General features: G+C 33.9%; 1 protein-coding gene across 4 annotated transcripts in view; it reads right to left on the reverse strand.

The window, feature by feature from the left end:
• The window catches only part of SUPT3H (SPT3 homolog, SAGA and STAGA complex component), a 560,284-nt gene that overhangs the window by 488,537 nt on the left and 58,881 nt on the right, over positions 1-12,866 (reverse strand). The window lies entirely within an intron of this gene.

Genomic DNA, 12,866 nt, shown 5'->3' on the forward strand with positions numbered 1-12,866 from the left:
TTGCTGAATGAAAGATTTTAAAGAAAAATCTTATCTAAGTTAGCTGTTAGCACCAGTACAGAGTAAACTAAAGTGTAATTTTTTTTAACCGCTACAATTTCTTATGTGAATATTAAAATACTGTTGTCTTCCTTTGGACAAATTCAATCTAAACTTGCAAATTTGGGGGGAAGTCAAAAGGCTCTTGCTTTCACTTGTGGGCAAAAGGAAGATAACTACTGAGCTAATATGACATAGAACTACCTGGGAAGAAGTGAGACTGGGATTGTCTCCCAGGCCAGCCTATACATTTGCAGCACTGGAGTGAGTTCTGAACTGTACTACCATAGGATCAAATGAATCTCTTCAAATAAAAGAAGGCAGTGAAGACTTCAAGTAAAAGGCTGGAAGGAGGAATAGAATGGGAGAGAATGCTAACATTCATTTCATATTTACTCTTCTGTGCAGTTTTAAGTATGCTCTCCTTCAAACAGCAAAAGTCCTGGAAGGTAGGTCTTATGATCTCTTTTTTAAAGATAAGAAAGAAAACTTAAGCTTCTAAAAAGTTAAACTGTTCAACAAAGTCTCACTCAAACCTAAAAAGTACAAAGAGCTAGACCATGTGCCAGGTCCATGCAATTCCAAACTCTTTTCATACTACTTACTGTTTCTAATATCACATAAAAACAGCAGCAAACACCAATCAAGTTCTTACTATATAGACTACAGCAACCCAGAGTACTGTATTACAAAGTCCTGTTCAGATAGATGCCTTGCTACTTCCATTTTGCAAATGAGGAATCTGAAGGCCAAAAAGTAAAGTACTTGGCCACCAGTCACACAGCAAATAAATGGTGAAGCCAAATTTCAAACCCACGAAGTCTGATTCAACTATTACACTACAAGCAAAACAGAGAAAGCAAGAAGGCTGACCTTGAGAAGATAACATCCAACAGAGATATAACAACTGTTTTCCAGGCTACACCCCCACCGAAGACATTACTATACAGAATTGTGGTCAGCAGCGAGGGACAAATACACACAGGTTCAAAACTTAAATATACTACTTCTTAGCTGTGTGAAGTTGGTCAATTCAAGTAAGCTTTCTCTGAGCTGTTTTTGCATTTGCAAAATGGAGATAAAAACAAAACCTCAACAGCTGATGAGTTAGTGAGATAATACATGAATGTCTTACCTACTTTGAGCTAAGCATGACAGAATTAAACTTATATCATTTTAGTCTTATGATAATCTTTTAAGATATATTATCATCACTTTTAATGTTTCAGGATAGCTTCTCAAGGTTATATGGTTTACTCAAAGCCACAACTACTAAGTGAGAGAACAAAAATTTAAATTATGCCCTTCAAAATTCAAAGATAATGCATCCTACTCTTATACCAATGGTATTACCAAATGTAATAAAGAGTTCTCAAAACTTGTACTTACTCTCTTAAAAGTTAATATGAATTACAATGAGATTATCCATTCACCTGACCTTTTAGCAATCTAACAGCAATTCTAGACAAGCAACATTGCTCCAGATTGTCTAGGCCATCCACAAATACCACTGATACACAACTTCTCATCCACCATAACAGCCAGGGAAAATCCACTGTGACTCTCTCCCCTTGCTTATTCCCATGTGCAACAAAGATGTGCATTAAAAACAACAGTGTCAAAATTTTGGTGAGACCAGAAACCACAAAGTCACAGAGGGCAGTGAGAGGGTAGGTGCTTTTACTGCCATTAGTAGTAATCACAAGACTGAGGATAAGTCATTTAAGCTTTGTGTGCTTCCATTTCCTTATCACTTTTTTTTTGAAGATTTTATTTATTTGAGAGAGAGAGCAAGAGAGGGAGAGTGTGAGAGCACATGAGTGGGGGAAGAGACAGAGGGAGAAGCAAGCTCCCCACTAAGCAGGAAGCCTCATGCGGAGTTTGATCCCAGGACCCTGGGATCATGACCTGAGCCAAAGGCAGACACTTAACTGACTGAGCTACATAGGTGCCCCATGGTATGTATTTTAGACATAATGCTACCGCACACTTAAAGACAATAGTATCATGTAAACACAACTTTTATAAGGACTGGGAAACCAAAATAACCACTTGATCTACTTTATTGTGATAATAACTTCACTGCAGTGGTCTGGAACCAAACCACTGTGTCTCCGTTACACCTGTACTTTGTGTTAATATAACTAAAAAGGAACCTCAAGTATAGACAGTTTCCTTTAACTCCGTATTTTAAATGCCCTTTATTCATGTGGATTTCATTATTTACTGTAGAAAAGTTGCATAAATCTGCTACAAGGCAACTGACTGCCCATACACCACAGGTCAGGATCAATGACAAACTAGAGTCACTCACATGAATTGGATGAGATGTAAATGGAAAATAATATATACTTTTATCCATTTAAATGAATAAATATGAGCATCTAATCATTACATTTCTTTCATTATAGATTAAAAGACATTTAATACTGTTTTCTACAGGAAAATGTTACAGATAAAAGTAACTTCTCTCTACCCACCCATCCAAATTAAAGAGCTCTAATTCTGAAAAAGAGTTTAGCACTGTGAGGAATTTATTTTAAATAATTTAAAGGAAAGATAAATTACCACAATAATTAGTCAGTAATTATGCTGAAAAAGAGATACATTTCATTGTAATTACATCCAAAAAAACTAAACTTATATTCAGTTTTTCCACTATTTTATCATTATGTTTGGCATTAATGGTAACATTTGCTATTGCGAGTATACCATTGCTTTAAAAGGATAGTATCATTTTCCTAAAACTAAATAGACTATTAGCAAGAACTATTTCAAAGCCATACCAACAGACCTCAAAACGTTTTTTTTTTTTTTAATTTCCTAACAGGAAAGGCCAAGGAGGAAGGTAATTAGCAGTGAGAAAATAAAAGAAACAACATCCAAACTAAGAGCAGAAAAACATAAATAGAAAAGCTTCCCAGATGTTTGTTTTCAGTTGTTGAGTCTACTAACAGAATCATTTTAATGGTAAGAATGTCAAAAAGATCTTAGAAAGCAAATGAACAAAGCCACTACACCTAGTTTTCTTTTTACTTATTTTTTTAATGCAACCAATGGTACAAAATCATTACCAATCTATAACATACTTACCATTAAAATGCACGTGAGTGCTCAAAGAACACAAATGGCAGAGGAAGTCAACAAGCTGAAATTCTTATTCCTAGAAACATTTAAGAAACCCAACTGAAACACTGAGAGCAAAGGCAGTGTGGGTTCTATTACTACTAAATCCATGGTCCGATTTTTCGACTCTCAACAGCAATGTGGCTAATCATGGCTCATAGATATTTCCAAACTAAGATTCAAGGCTACCTCCATTATTTAAAGTAAGAAATACCAGCTTTTAACTATAAATAAGAACAAAAGCAATTGCATTAATGGAACATAATTCATTTTATCTCACCACTTGCATTTCTAAATAATCTTTTTAAAAAACACAAAATATCAGGGTCTTTTCATACCAGCTCCAATATAACTGCAATATTTGTTGTTTCCATGCATTATTTACTGTGCTTCATGATTTAGTGTTATGACAGTCAGAAGTATATCTAATTTGTCATTTTGAATTTATAGAGTAACAAAAAACCTTTTCACAAATATATTCACCTAAATTCAGTTAGATAAGTCTATTATCACAATGCTTAACAAAATGTGCACTCTGTCCATTAGTTTATGAACAGAACTGCATGCTACATAAACTATCAACTTCCATCAATGGTTTTTAGAGTTCACTTTCCTTCTATCATTTTGACTGATTCGGGCTCTCTTTCAACTACAAAATCCTCCTGGTCTCCCCTAATAATACATCCTCCACACTGCTACCAGATCATCTACACCTTTATCATGTCACTTCCCTCCTCAAGAAAATCTAATAATGGCTCCCCTAAGTTTTGAACATAGTGTTCAATCAACTTAAATAGTTTAACAAGTAAGGTCCTTCCTGATTAACCTGTCTACCTGTCTACCTTTCCAGACTCTTCTCTAGCCATTTTGCACCCAACTTTTGCCCCAACATCTTAAAATTGAGTGCAACTCACAAAATGCTGCATGTTGTTCCATGTGATCTTGGTCCTTAACATTCCACTTTGTATTTCCCTCCTCTTGCCTTTCCTACCTACAGGTGTTGAGTCAACTCCTAACAGTCCTTCAAATTCAGCTAATTTTCACCCATTCTGAGTAACTTTCACTGAATCCTGCAGTCTGACTGAAATTACTTTTCCACCACTACCTAGCACCATGTTTATGTGTCACAGTATTCAACACACAGTATTACATTCAAAAACTTCTTTGTGTGCTCCAAATAGTTCCTTCAATATAAATTTGTTTCACTTGCAAACTATGCTTTAACTCTGTAGTCCCAGCACTAACACAGAGCTTAATACCTAATACATATTTAGTGTTTAATAAATGCCGACAGAATGAACAAATGATGAATGATACTAAACTTTTAAATTTCACATTTTAAGATAATGCTCTCTATAAAATTGTTGTAAAAAAAGGTTCTGACTTCTGGTTTTCAGGCTGACATATAAACAGGTTGGAAGGCATCACTCCCTTCCTCAAGATAAGAAAAAAGCTAAACAAACTGAAAATCAACCACTCTTCTTAAATCCATCAGAGAATTGAGGTCACAGGGCAAACCAATGTGGTAAACACCAGAGGAGACAGACATATGAATACAAAGAGTTACAGCTTCCAAGAAGCAGAACCCATAACTGGAACCAGGTAGGAACACTTAAAGGGTAAGTATTAATTAATTGCTAAAGATTAGCAAGAAAGACAGAAACTCCAAGCAGTACAGCCTCCGGGCGGGGGGGAGGGGGCATTGGCTAGACTGCTGTGTTTTACCTTCCACAAACCCACCATGTTCTCATGGTGAATACCAAGGAAAAATCCTCTCCAGTAGAGGAAAGAAGAAAGTAATTGTTTTTGAAAAAGTTCCAGGGTACGTTGTTCTACTGAACAAAAGCCCTTGGAGAGAACTATTTACCAAAATCTAACCAACCTGCATTACACCAAAAAACCAACCGCCCCTAGAGAAAGGAAAACACTCAACATCAGCATCCACTAGAGTTTTTGGAATGGGAGAAGGGAAATATCCAACTCCAGCCTCATCTAGCCTTACATATGGGGGAAAAAATACTCAACCCCTATTCCTCTAGCCTTCTGATTTAACCCAGTGTGATGTGAGGAGAGAGGGGATGAGAATTAGAGAAGCACTTATGAAAGTCACAAGCTCACTAAAGACTAAAACCTAAGCACAGGATTATAGACTTCCCTTCTGCCACCCCTTCTACCACATCAATCAGCTTCTCCCACAATAAGAGTAGAGCTGAAAGACCCAAAACTCTCAGACGCTACTTAAGAAGGAGTCTTGAGGGAACCCCAACAACCATAGGAAAAAGAAAAACAGGGACACTTGAGAAAACTTTTGTCTTTGACACTATGGCCAGAGCAACAGCAAACACAGCCTAACTCCTAGCCAGATAAACACAGAAACTTCACACTGAAGGCCTACCTACCCATTTCTTTTATCAGATATATCACATCTGACTTTCAACAAGAAAATTACAAGACATTCTAATTAGACAACACACCAATCTGAAGAGTTAAAGCAAGAATCAGACCTAGACTCAGATATGATGGAAATTTAAAAATCATAATGAAATTTACATTAACAACGACTAGTATGCTAAAGGCTGTAATGGAACAAATGGACATCATGTGAGAACATGGGTAATGTAAGCAAAGAGAAGAAAACACTAAATAAATAAATAATTTTAAAAGAAAGGCTAAAACCATAAAATCAAAACACTGTAAAAATAAAATGAATGGGCTCACCAGTAGATTAAACATGGTAGAGGAAACAATCACAAAGCTTGAAGATATGTCAATAAACTTAAAAATTTTAAAGGTAAAAAGGTAAAAGAATAAAAAAGACAGAAAAGAATATTCAAGAACTGTGGGAAAATTGCCCAAAAAGTAACATACATGTAATGGTACTACCAAAAGGAGAGGAAAAGTAAAGAAACAGTTGAAGTAAAAATGGCTGGGAGTTTTCAAAAAATGAGGAGGACAAACACCAAACCACAAATCATCAAAGTTCAGAGAACACCAAGCAGGATAAATACTGAAATACTGACACTGAGGCATACCATATTCACACTGTAGGAAATCAAGTAGAAATTCTTGAAAGAAGCCAGAAAAATAAACACACACACACACACACAAACACAAAAATCTTACCTATAGGTCAAAATAAGAATCACACTGGACTTCTCTTCAGAAACTAAGCAAGCAAGAAGAGATGAATGAAATATTTAAAGTGTTGAAAGAAAAAAAAAACAAAACTTAGAATTCTGTGTCCAGCAAAATTATTTTTCCCAAGTGGCAAACTAAATACACTCTCTCTCTCTCTCTCTCTCTCTCTCACACACACACACACACACACACGAGGCAATTCATTACCAGTAAACCTGCCTTGAAAAAATGTTAAAAGAAATTCTTCAAAGAAAACGAAAATGATATGTCAGAAACACGTATCTATATAAAGAAACAGTATCGGGCAAGGAATAATTATTAATTATTTACTGATCTAACAAGTAACAACTCGGTCAAAATAATAACAACAATATACTCAATGATTATAGCTTTTAGATAAGTGAAGTGACTGACAACAAAGCTTTATAAAGGAGGGAATAATCTTTCATAAGGTACTTGCACTACGTGTAAAGCCACATATTGTTATTTCAAACTGGAGTTGGATTAGTTTTAAGTGTATATTAGAGCAACCACTAAAAAAAGTTTTTACAAAAAGTAAAGTTTAATTGATATGATTCAGAATTGAATAAGTAATAACCTTCCAAAACAGAAAGCACAGGCCACAACAGCTTCACCGGCAAACAATTCTCTACAACTCTCTACAGTCTCATCCAGAGAGAACACTTCTTATTCATTCTCTGAGGCTAGCATCACCCTTATACCAAAAGCAGACAACAACATTACAAGTAAGGAAAAATACAAAAACTATCTTCCATGAACAGGGGGGAAAAAAATCCTCAAAAAAATATTAGCAAGTCCAATCCAATAATGTATAAAAAATAATTATATGCTATGATGAAACAGGATTTTTTTCTAGGCATGAAAGGCTCATTCAACATTTGAAACTCAAGTGATAAAATCCATCACATCAACAGGCTAATGAAGAAAGAGCATATGTTCCTTTCAATAGATAAGGAAAAAGCATCTGACAAAATTAAACACCATTCACGATAAGGAACATTGGCAAAAAACCTATAGCTAATGTCATACCTAATGGTGACAAACTAGATGCTTTCTTAGTAAGATCAGTAAAAAGGCAAGAATATCTCTTTCACCATTCTTATTAAACATCATACTGGAAGTTCTGGCTGATACAATAAGCCAAGGAAAGAAAATAAAGGGAATGAAGATTGGAAAGAAATAAAACTGTCTCCTCACACATTACATGAATATCTATGCAGAAAATCATAAAAAAACAACAAAACACTCCCAGAAATAATAGGTAATTAATAGCAAGGCTTTAGAATGAATACAAGATCAATATATGAAAACCAATAACTTTCCTAAATACCAGCAATCAATAACTGAAATTTGAAACTAAAAAAAAAAAGTAAAAACTATACTGGCATAATAAATAAATATTTAGTTATTAATCTAAGAAAAATACATAGAAGATTCAAGGAGGTAAACTAGAAAACTGATGAGTGTGATCAAATTAGACCTAGATCTAGATAAATGTTTTTAGTGACCAGAAGAAAACATTGCTAAGATGTCAGTTTTCTGTAACTGGATCTACAGATTCAAAGCAATCCCTATGAAAATCCCAACAAGTTACTTTATGGAGAACCAATATTCTATCACTGTAACATAATAAAGCTATATTATTCAAGTCAGTGTGGTTTTGGCAAAAGAGCAGACATCTAAGTCAATGGAACAGAACAGAGAGTCCAGAAAAAGATCACATAAATACAGTCAACTGATCTTTGTCAAAAGCTTGAACAACTGCTGGAATGATTGACCAGAAAAATTAACAACTCAAGTGTCCATCAACCAGTATCTGTATAAACAAAATATGGCATACACAAAGAACTCTTAAAGAACTGAATACAAAATAATAAATTAAAAATAGAAAAAATACTTAACAGATTCCTCCCAAAGAAGATATATACATGCAAATAAGCATATGAAAAGACGTTGAATATCATTTGTCATTGAGGAACTGCAAAATTAAACAACGAGGTGGTACCATTATACATCTATTAGAATGGCTAAACTCAAAACAAAACAGTCAACGCTGACAACAATGTGGAACAGGAGCTCTCACTCATTACAAGTAGGACTGCAAAATGACACAGCCACTTTGGACAATTTGACAATTTCTTACAAGGTTAAACCTTTGGTTTGGTTAGGTCTTACCAAACAATCTAGCAATCACATTCCTAAGTATTTATCCAAATGAGCTGAAAACTTTTGTCTACACACAAACCTGTACTCTTTATTCATAAATGACAGAAACTAGAAGCAAACAAGATGTCCTTCTATAGTTGAACAGATAAACTGTGGTACATTCATACAATGAAGTATTACTCAGCAGTAAAAAGAAATCAGTGATGAAACCACAAAAAAGACATGGCATCTTAAATACATATTGCTAAGTGAAACAATCCTGTCTGAAAAGACTGTATTCTGTATGATTCCAACTATATAATATTTTTTAAAGATTTTATTTATTTATTTGACAGACAGAGATCACAAGTAGGCAGGGAGACAGACAGAGAGAGAGAAAGGGAAGCAGGCTCCCCACTAAGCAGAGAGCCCGATGTGGGACTCAATCCCAGGACCCCGGGACCATGACCTGAGCTGAAGGCAAAGGCTTTAATCCACTGAGCCACTGAGGCGGCCCCCAACTATACAATACTTTGAAAAGAACACACACACTGTAGAGACAGTAGAAAGGCCAGTATCTAAAATGGATAAGATGCTAAATTTTATGTTATGCGTATTTAATCAAAATTTTATGGAGATTTTTTAGGAAAAACTATTCTGTTGGATACTATAATATATATATATAATGTAATATACACAAAATTACCCATTTAATAAAACCTATGGAACTGCACAACATAAAGAATAACCCCTAATGTAAACTACTGAATTAACAAAAATGTGGGTGCCTGGGTGGCTCAGTGGGTTAAGCTGCTGCCTTCGACTCAGGTCATGATCTCAGGATCCTGGTATCTAGTCCCACATCACGCTCTCTGCTCAGCAGGGGGCCTGCTTCCCTTCCTCTCTCTCTGCCTGCCTCTCTGCCTACTTGTGATCTCTATCAAATAAATAAATAAATAAAATCTTTAAAAAAAATATATCAGTATCAGTTCATTAACTGTAACAAACACAGAATACCAATGTAAGATGTTGATAGTGGGGGAAATGGGGCTTGGGGAAGGAAAGGGGGTATATGGAAACTCTGTGCTTACTACTCAATTTTTCTGTGGAATTGAAACTGCTCTAAAAAAAGCTATTAATTTTTTAAAAAGTTTTTTGACACTTTTCAGTATTAAACTTGATAAAGATTTCATGTAATAAATGACTACAAAGAAATGCTGCTACATGTATCAGTAATACTGAATAATTCAGAAATATGCAATCTTTAGGATACTTAATTTGGGGAAAAAAAAGATAGCTAAAAACAAACAAAAGTCCTAGATATTTAAAATAGTGCAAAAGATAAAATATAATAAGTAATTCTTCATTTAACCACTAATCTTTAGGTCAGGTTTTATTCTTCAAAGGTTAATTTTCCTAATAAATGCATATTATGATTTTAAATGCCAAACTATTTTTTCTTAACTTTAGATGAAAATCTTCCCTATATAAATTTTAAATATTTATCTTTTTAAATAAAGTATACTTAATAAAATGTTCCTCCTGTCTATTCCTCCTGTCTAATAAAATGATCCTCCTGTTCCTCCTGTCTTTTTAAATAAAGTATACTTAATAAAATGTTCCTCCTGTCCTATTAGTTTATTAAATTGCTGTAAAAACAGTATTACCTTTTAAAATCCATTAAGGTAAACTTCATTAAAAAAATAATAATAAATAAATAAAATATATTAAGGTAGCTAGGACAGTATGAACTCACATTAATGACCCTGGATGATGCTTTTTGAGTCTCTAAATATTGAATTTTTATGCTCATTGCCAGATAGGCTATTCTTATTACTTATAATGATTTGTGTGTCTTTTTTATAATTAAGTATTGGAGAAAGGGGAAAAGTATAAAAGCATTCATGTTAAAACTTTATCAAAAATGAGGGCAAAGAGGCAGAATCCCTGTTTATTAACTAGGATAGCATAGATTCAGAGCTTCTTTTAAGGAAGAAAGATTGGTGGAAGGTTGCTCCTTTGTGATGAAATTATATGAGGTCTATGTAATAATAATTTTTCAACTGTCTAATCCTTAGCTATGTGTGTAATAACTGGAATTGCTTAAAATGCTAATGGATAAAATAAGGTGTCCAACAACTGAATTGTAAACTTTTGCTTAAAGCTATCTCATTCCTATACAGCTCATTATTTAAAACTTAAAATATTAATATACTACAGGTCTCAAATTCAGATCAGAACACGGATTCGTTTGCTCCTTATCCGTTTTTTAAAAAGGTACTTTTCCTGTTCAATTGTCGTAATCAGCAGCAGCAGCCAATAAATAATACTCAGTCTACCTAACGTACATGAATCTTCAGAAAACTAATTTACTTTGGATATTATGTCCAATGATGGGTGCAATGAATGTTCTGGAGATTAATGCCAAAAATAATTAAGTCCTTTTTCTACTCAGATTTAAATTCAAATATAAATGGAAAACAGGGTAAATAGTGCATCACAATCACTAATAAAATTACTTCGCATTTTTCTTATTAATAATGAACTAGATAAATTAAAAATTAAGATTTATGATAATTTGGAAATAGTCTACAATCAAGACTTATTTGGATTCCAACCTTATCCCTAAAAAGATCTCAGGGTGCCTTATAAAACTATTTACAATACATAATGATTACATGACCAAGATGAAAATGCAATGCTCAGTTCAACACAGTTCCTAAGACCCATACCTGTGATCTTTAACATAATAAACTAAAAATAGAACACAAAAACAAATTTTTATAAACAGTTTAAGAAGGAATTCCATCATAACATGTAAATTAAAAGTCTGATCGTGTGGTGGGTATTATAGAGGGCATGGATTGCATGAAACACTGGGTGTAGTGAAAAAATAATGATACTGTTATGCTGAAAATAAATAAATGAAAAAAAAAGTCTGATCATTATTTCAAACTTTTCTTGCCTGTTTTGCAAGAGGCTCTTCACTGGCCACAGATGCATGTCTACAAAGCATAGGCGGCAGGAGTGAGCAAATCTGGCACGCCAGTGCCTGCTTATATACAAAGCTGTACTAGAGCACAGCCATGCCCATTCATTCACTTACTGTCTAATTTACTTACCTGCTTTCACACTACAATGCAGAGTTCAGTAGTAGACAAAAACCCTATGGCCTACAAAGTCAAAAATATATTCTATCTGGCCCTCTACAGAAAAAACTAACAGACGCCTGACAGGGTATTAACTAGTATGACACAGACTCCGGATAAGTAATTTGCATATAGAGATAACAGGCTTCTGCTCATTAAAATACTTCTTGACAGAGTATAATTTAATAGCATAAACAAGTTAATAAGTCAGTACTTTCAAAATACCATTTTCCAATTTATGTTTTCCATGTATAAACTTGTGAAAACCAGTTGTTTTACTGTGAATAGCATTTAAATGTAAAATATAAAACTATAAACTAAAATCTTAAAATTGCTATGTAGAGCCCAGGCTATTCATACTGACTCATTTTTTTAAAACTGACTATACAAATAAATAAAATTTCCCCCGCTATTTGATTTCAACTTGAAATCAAGTCCCTATACAACTTTTCCACAAAATGTTTCACCTTTCAGAACTCACTATTTAAGGTGGAAGATAGTAAAATGAATGCCAGTATACCCTTTGCCTAGATTCACCAATTGTTAACATTTTGCCACATTTGTTTTGTGTATTTATTCATGTTTGACTTCATGAAAATAACTCATTATGCACCTCTATTAAGAATAAGGGTATTTTCCTATATACATGCAATAGCATTATCACACTTAATAAATATTCCATAGTATCATCAATATCCAGGCCATACTGAAGTTTCCACAAATATCCTACAAATGATTTATAAAGCTCTTTTTTAAAACCCAGCATCCAATCAGGATCCACAAACATAACCAATTGCTGAGAGGAAAGGGCCAAAGTTTTCTTTAAACAATCTTTTTGTGTATACTATGTTCTCTCTTCGTTCTATAAACTTGTTCTCTGGAAAAGCTGTAGGAACAATTTCCCCAGTGCTTTCCTGGCAGAACCATTCAGCAGTGAAAGGGTATCATGATAATATTGGGGAGGAAATTAAATTTCCAATTATCTTGATAGATGCTATTTTCCCTATGAAAATATCTAGAATGAAACAGTAATCTTACCTTATAGTTGGTTACAATTTTTGAATATACCTAACCAACATTCAGTGATCATCAAGTCAAAAATCTTATGACCAATTACCTGCTAGGACTCAAGAATTTTTAATATTGTCTCTAATAATAAGAATTATGAGTAATATCCAAATTGCCATTTTATAAAAAGAAACAACATTTTATAAAAGTCTAAAAGAGTGCTTTAACTGGTCACTTTGT

Source organism: Mustela putorius, unplaced genomic scaffold (genome assembly GCF_011764305.1).
Source record: "Mustela putorius furo isolate JIRA1106 unplaced genomic scaffold, ASM1176430v1.1 tig00003983_pilon_pilon_pilon, whole genome shotgun sequence".
In the NCBI taxonomy this organism is placed as follows: domain Eukaryota; kingdom Metazoa; phylum Chordata; class Mammalia; order Carnivora; family Mustelidae; genus Mustela; species Mustela putorius.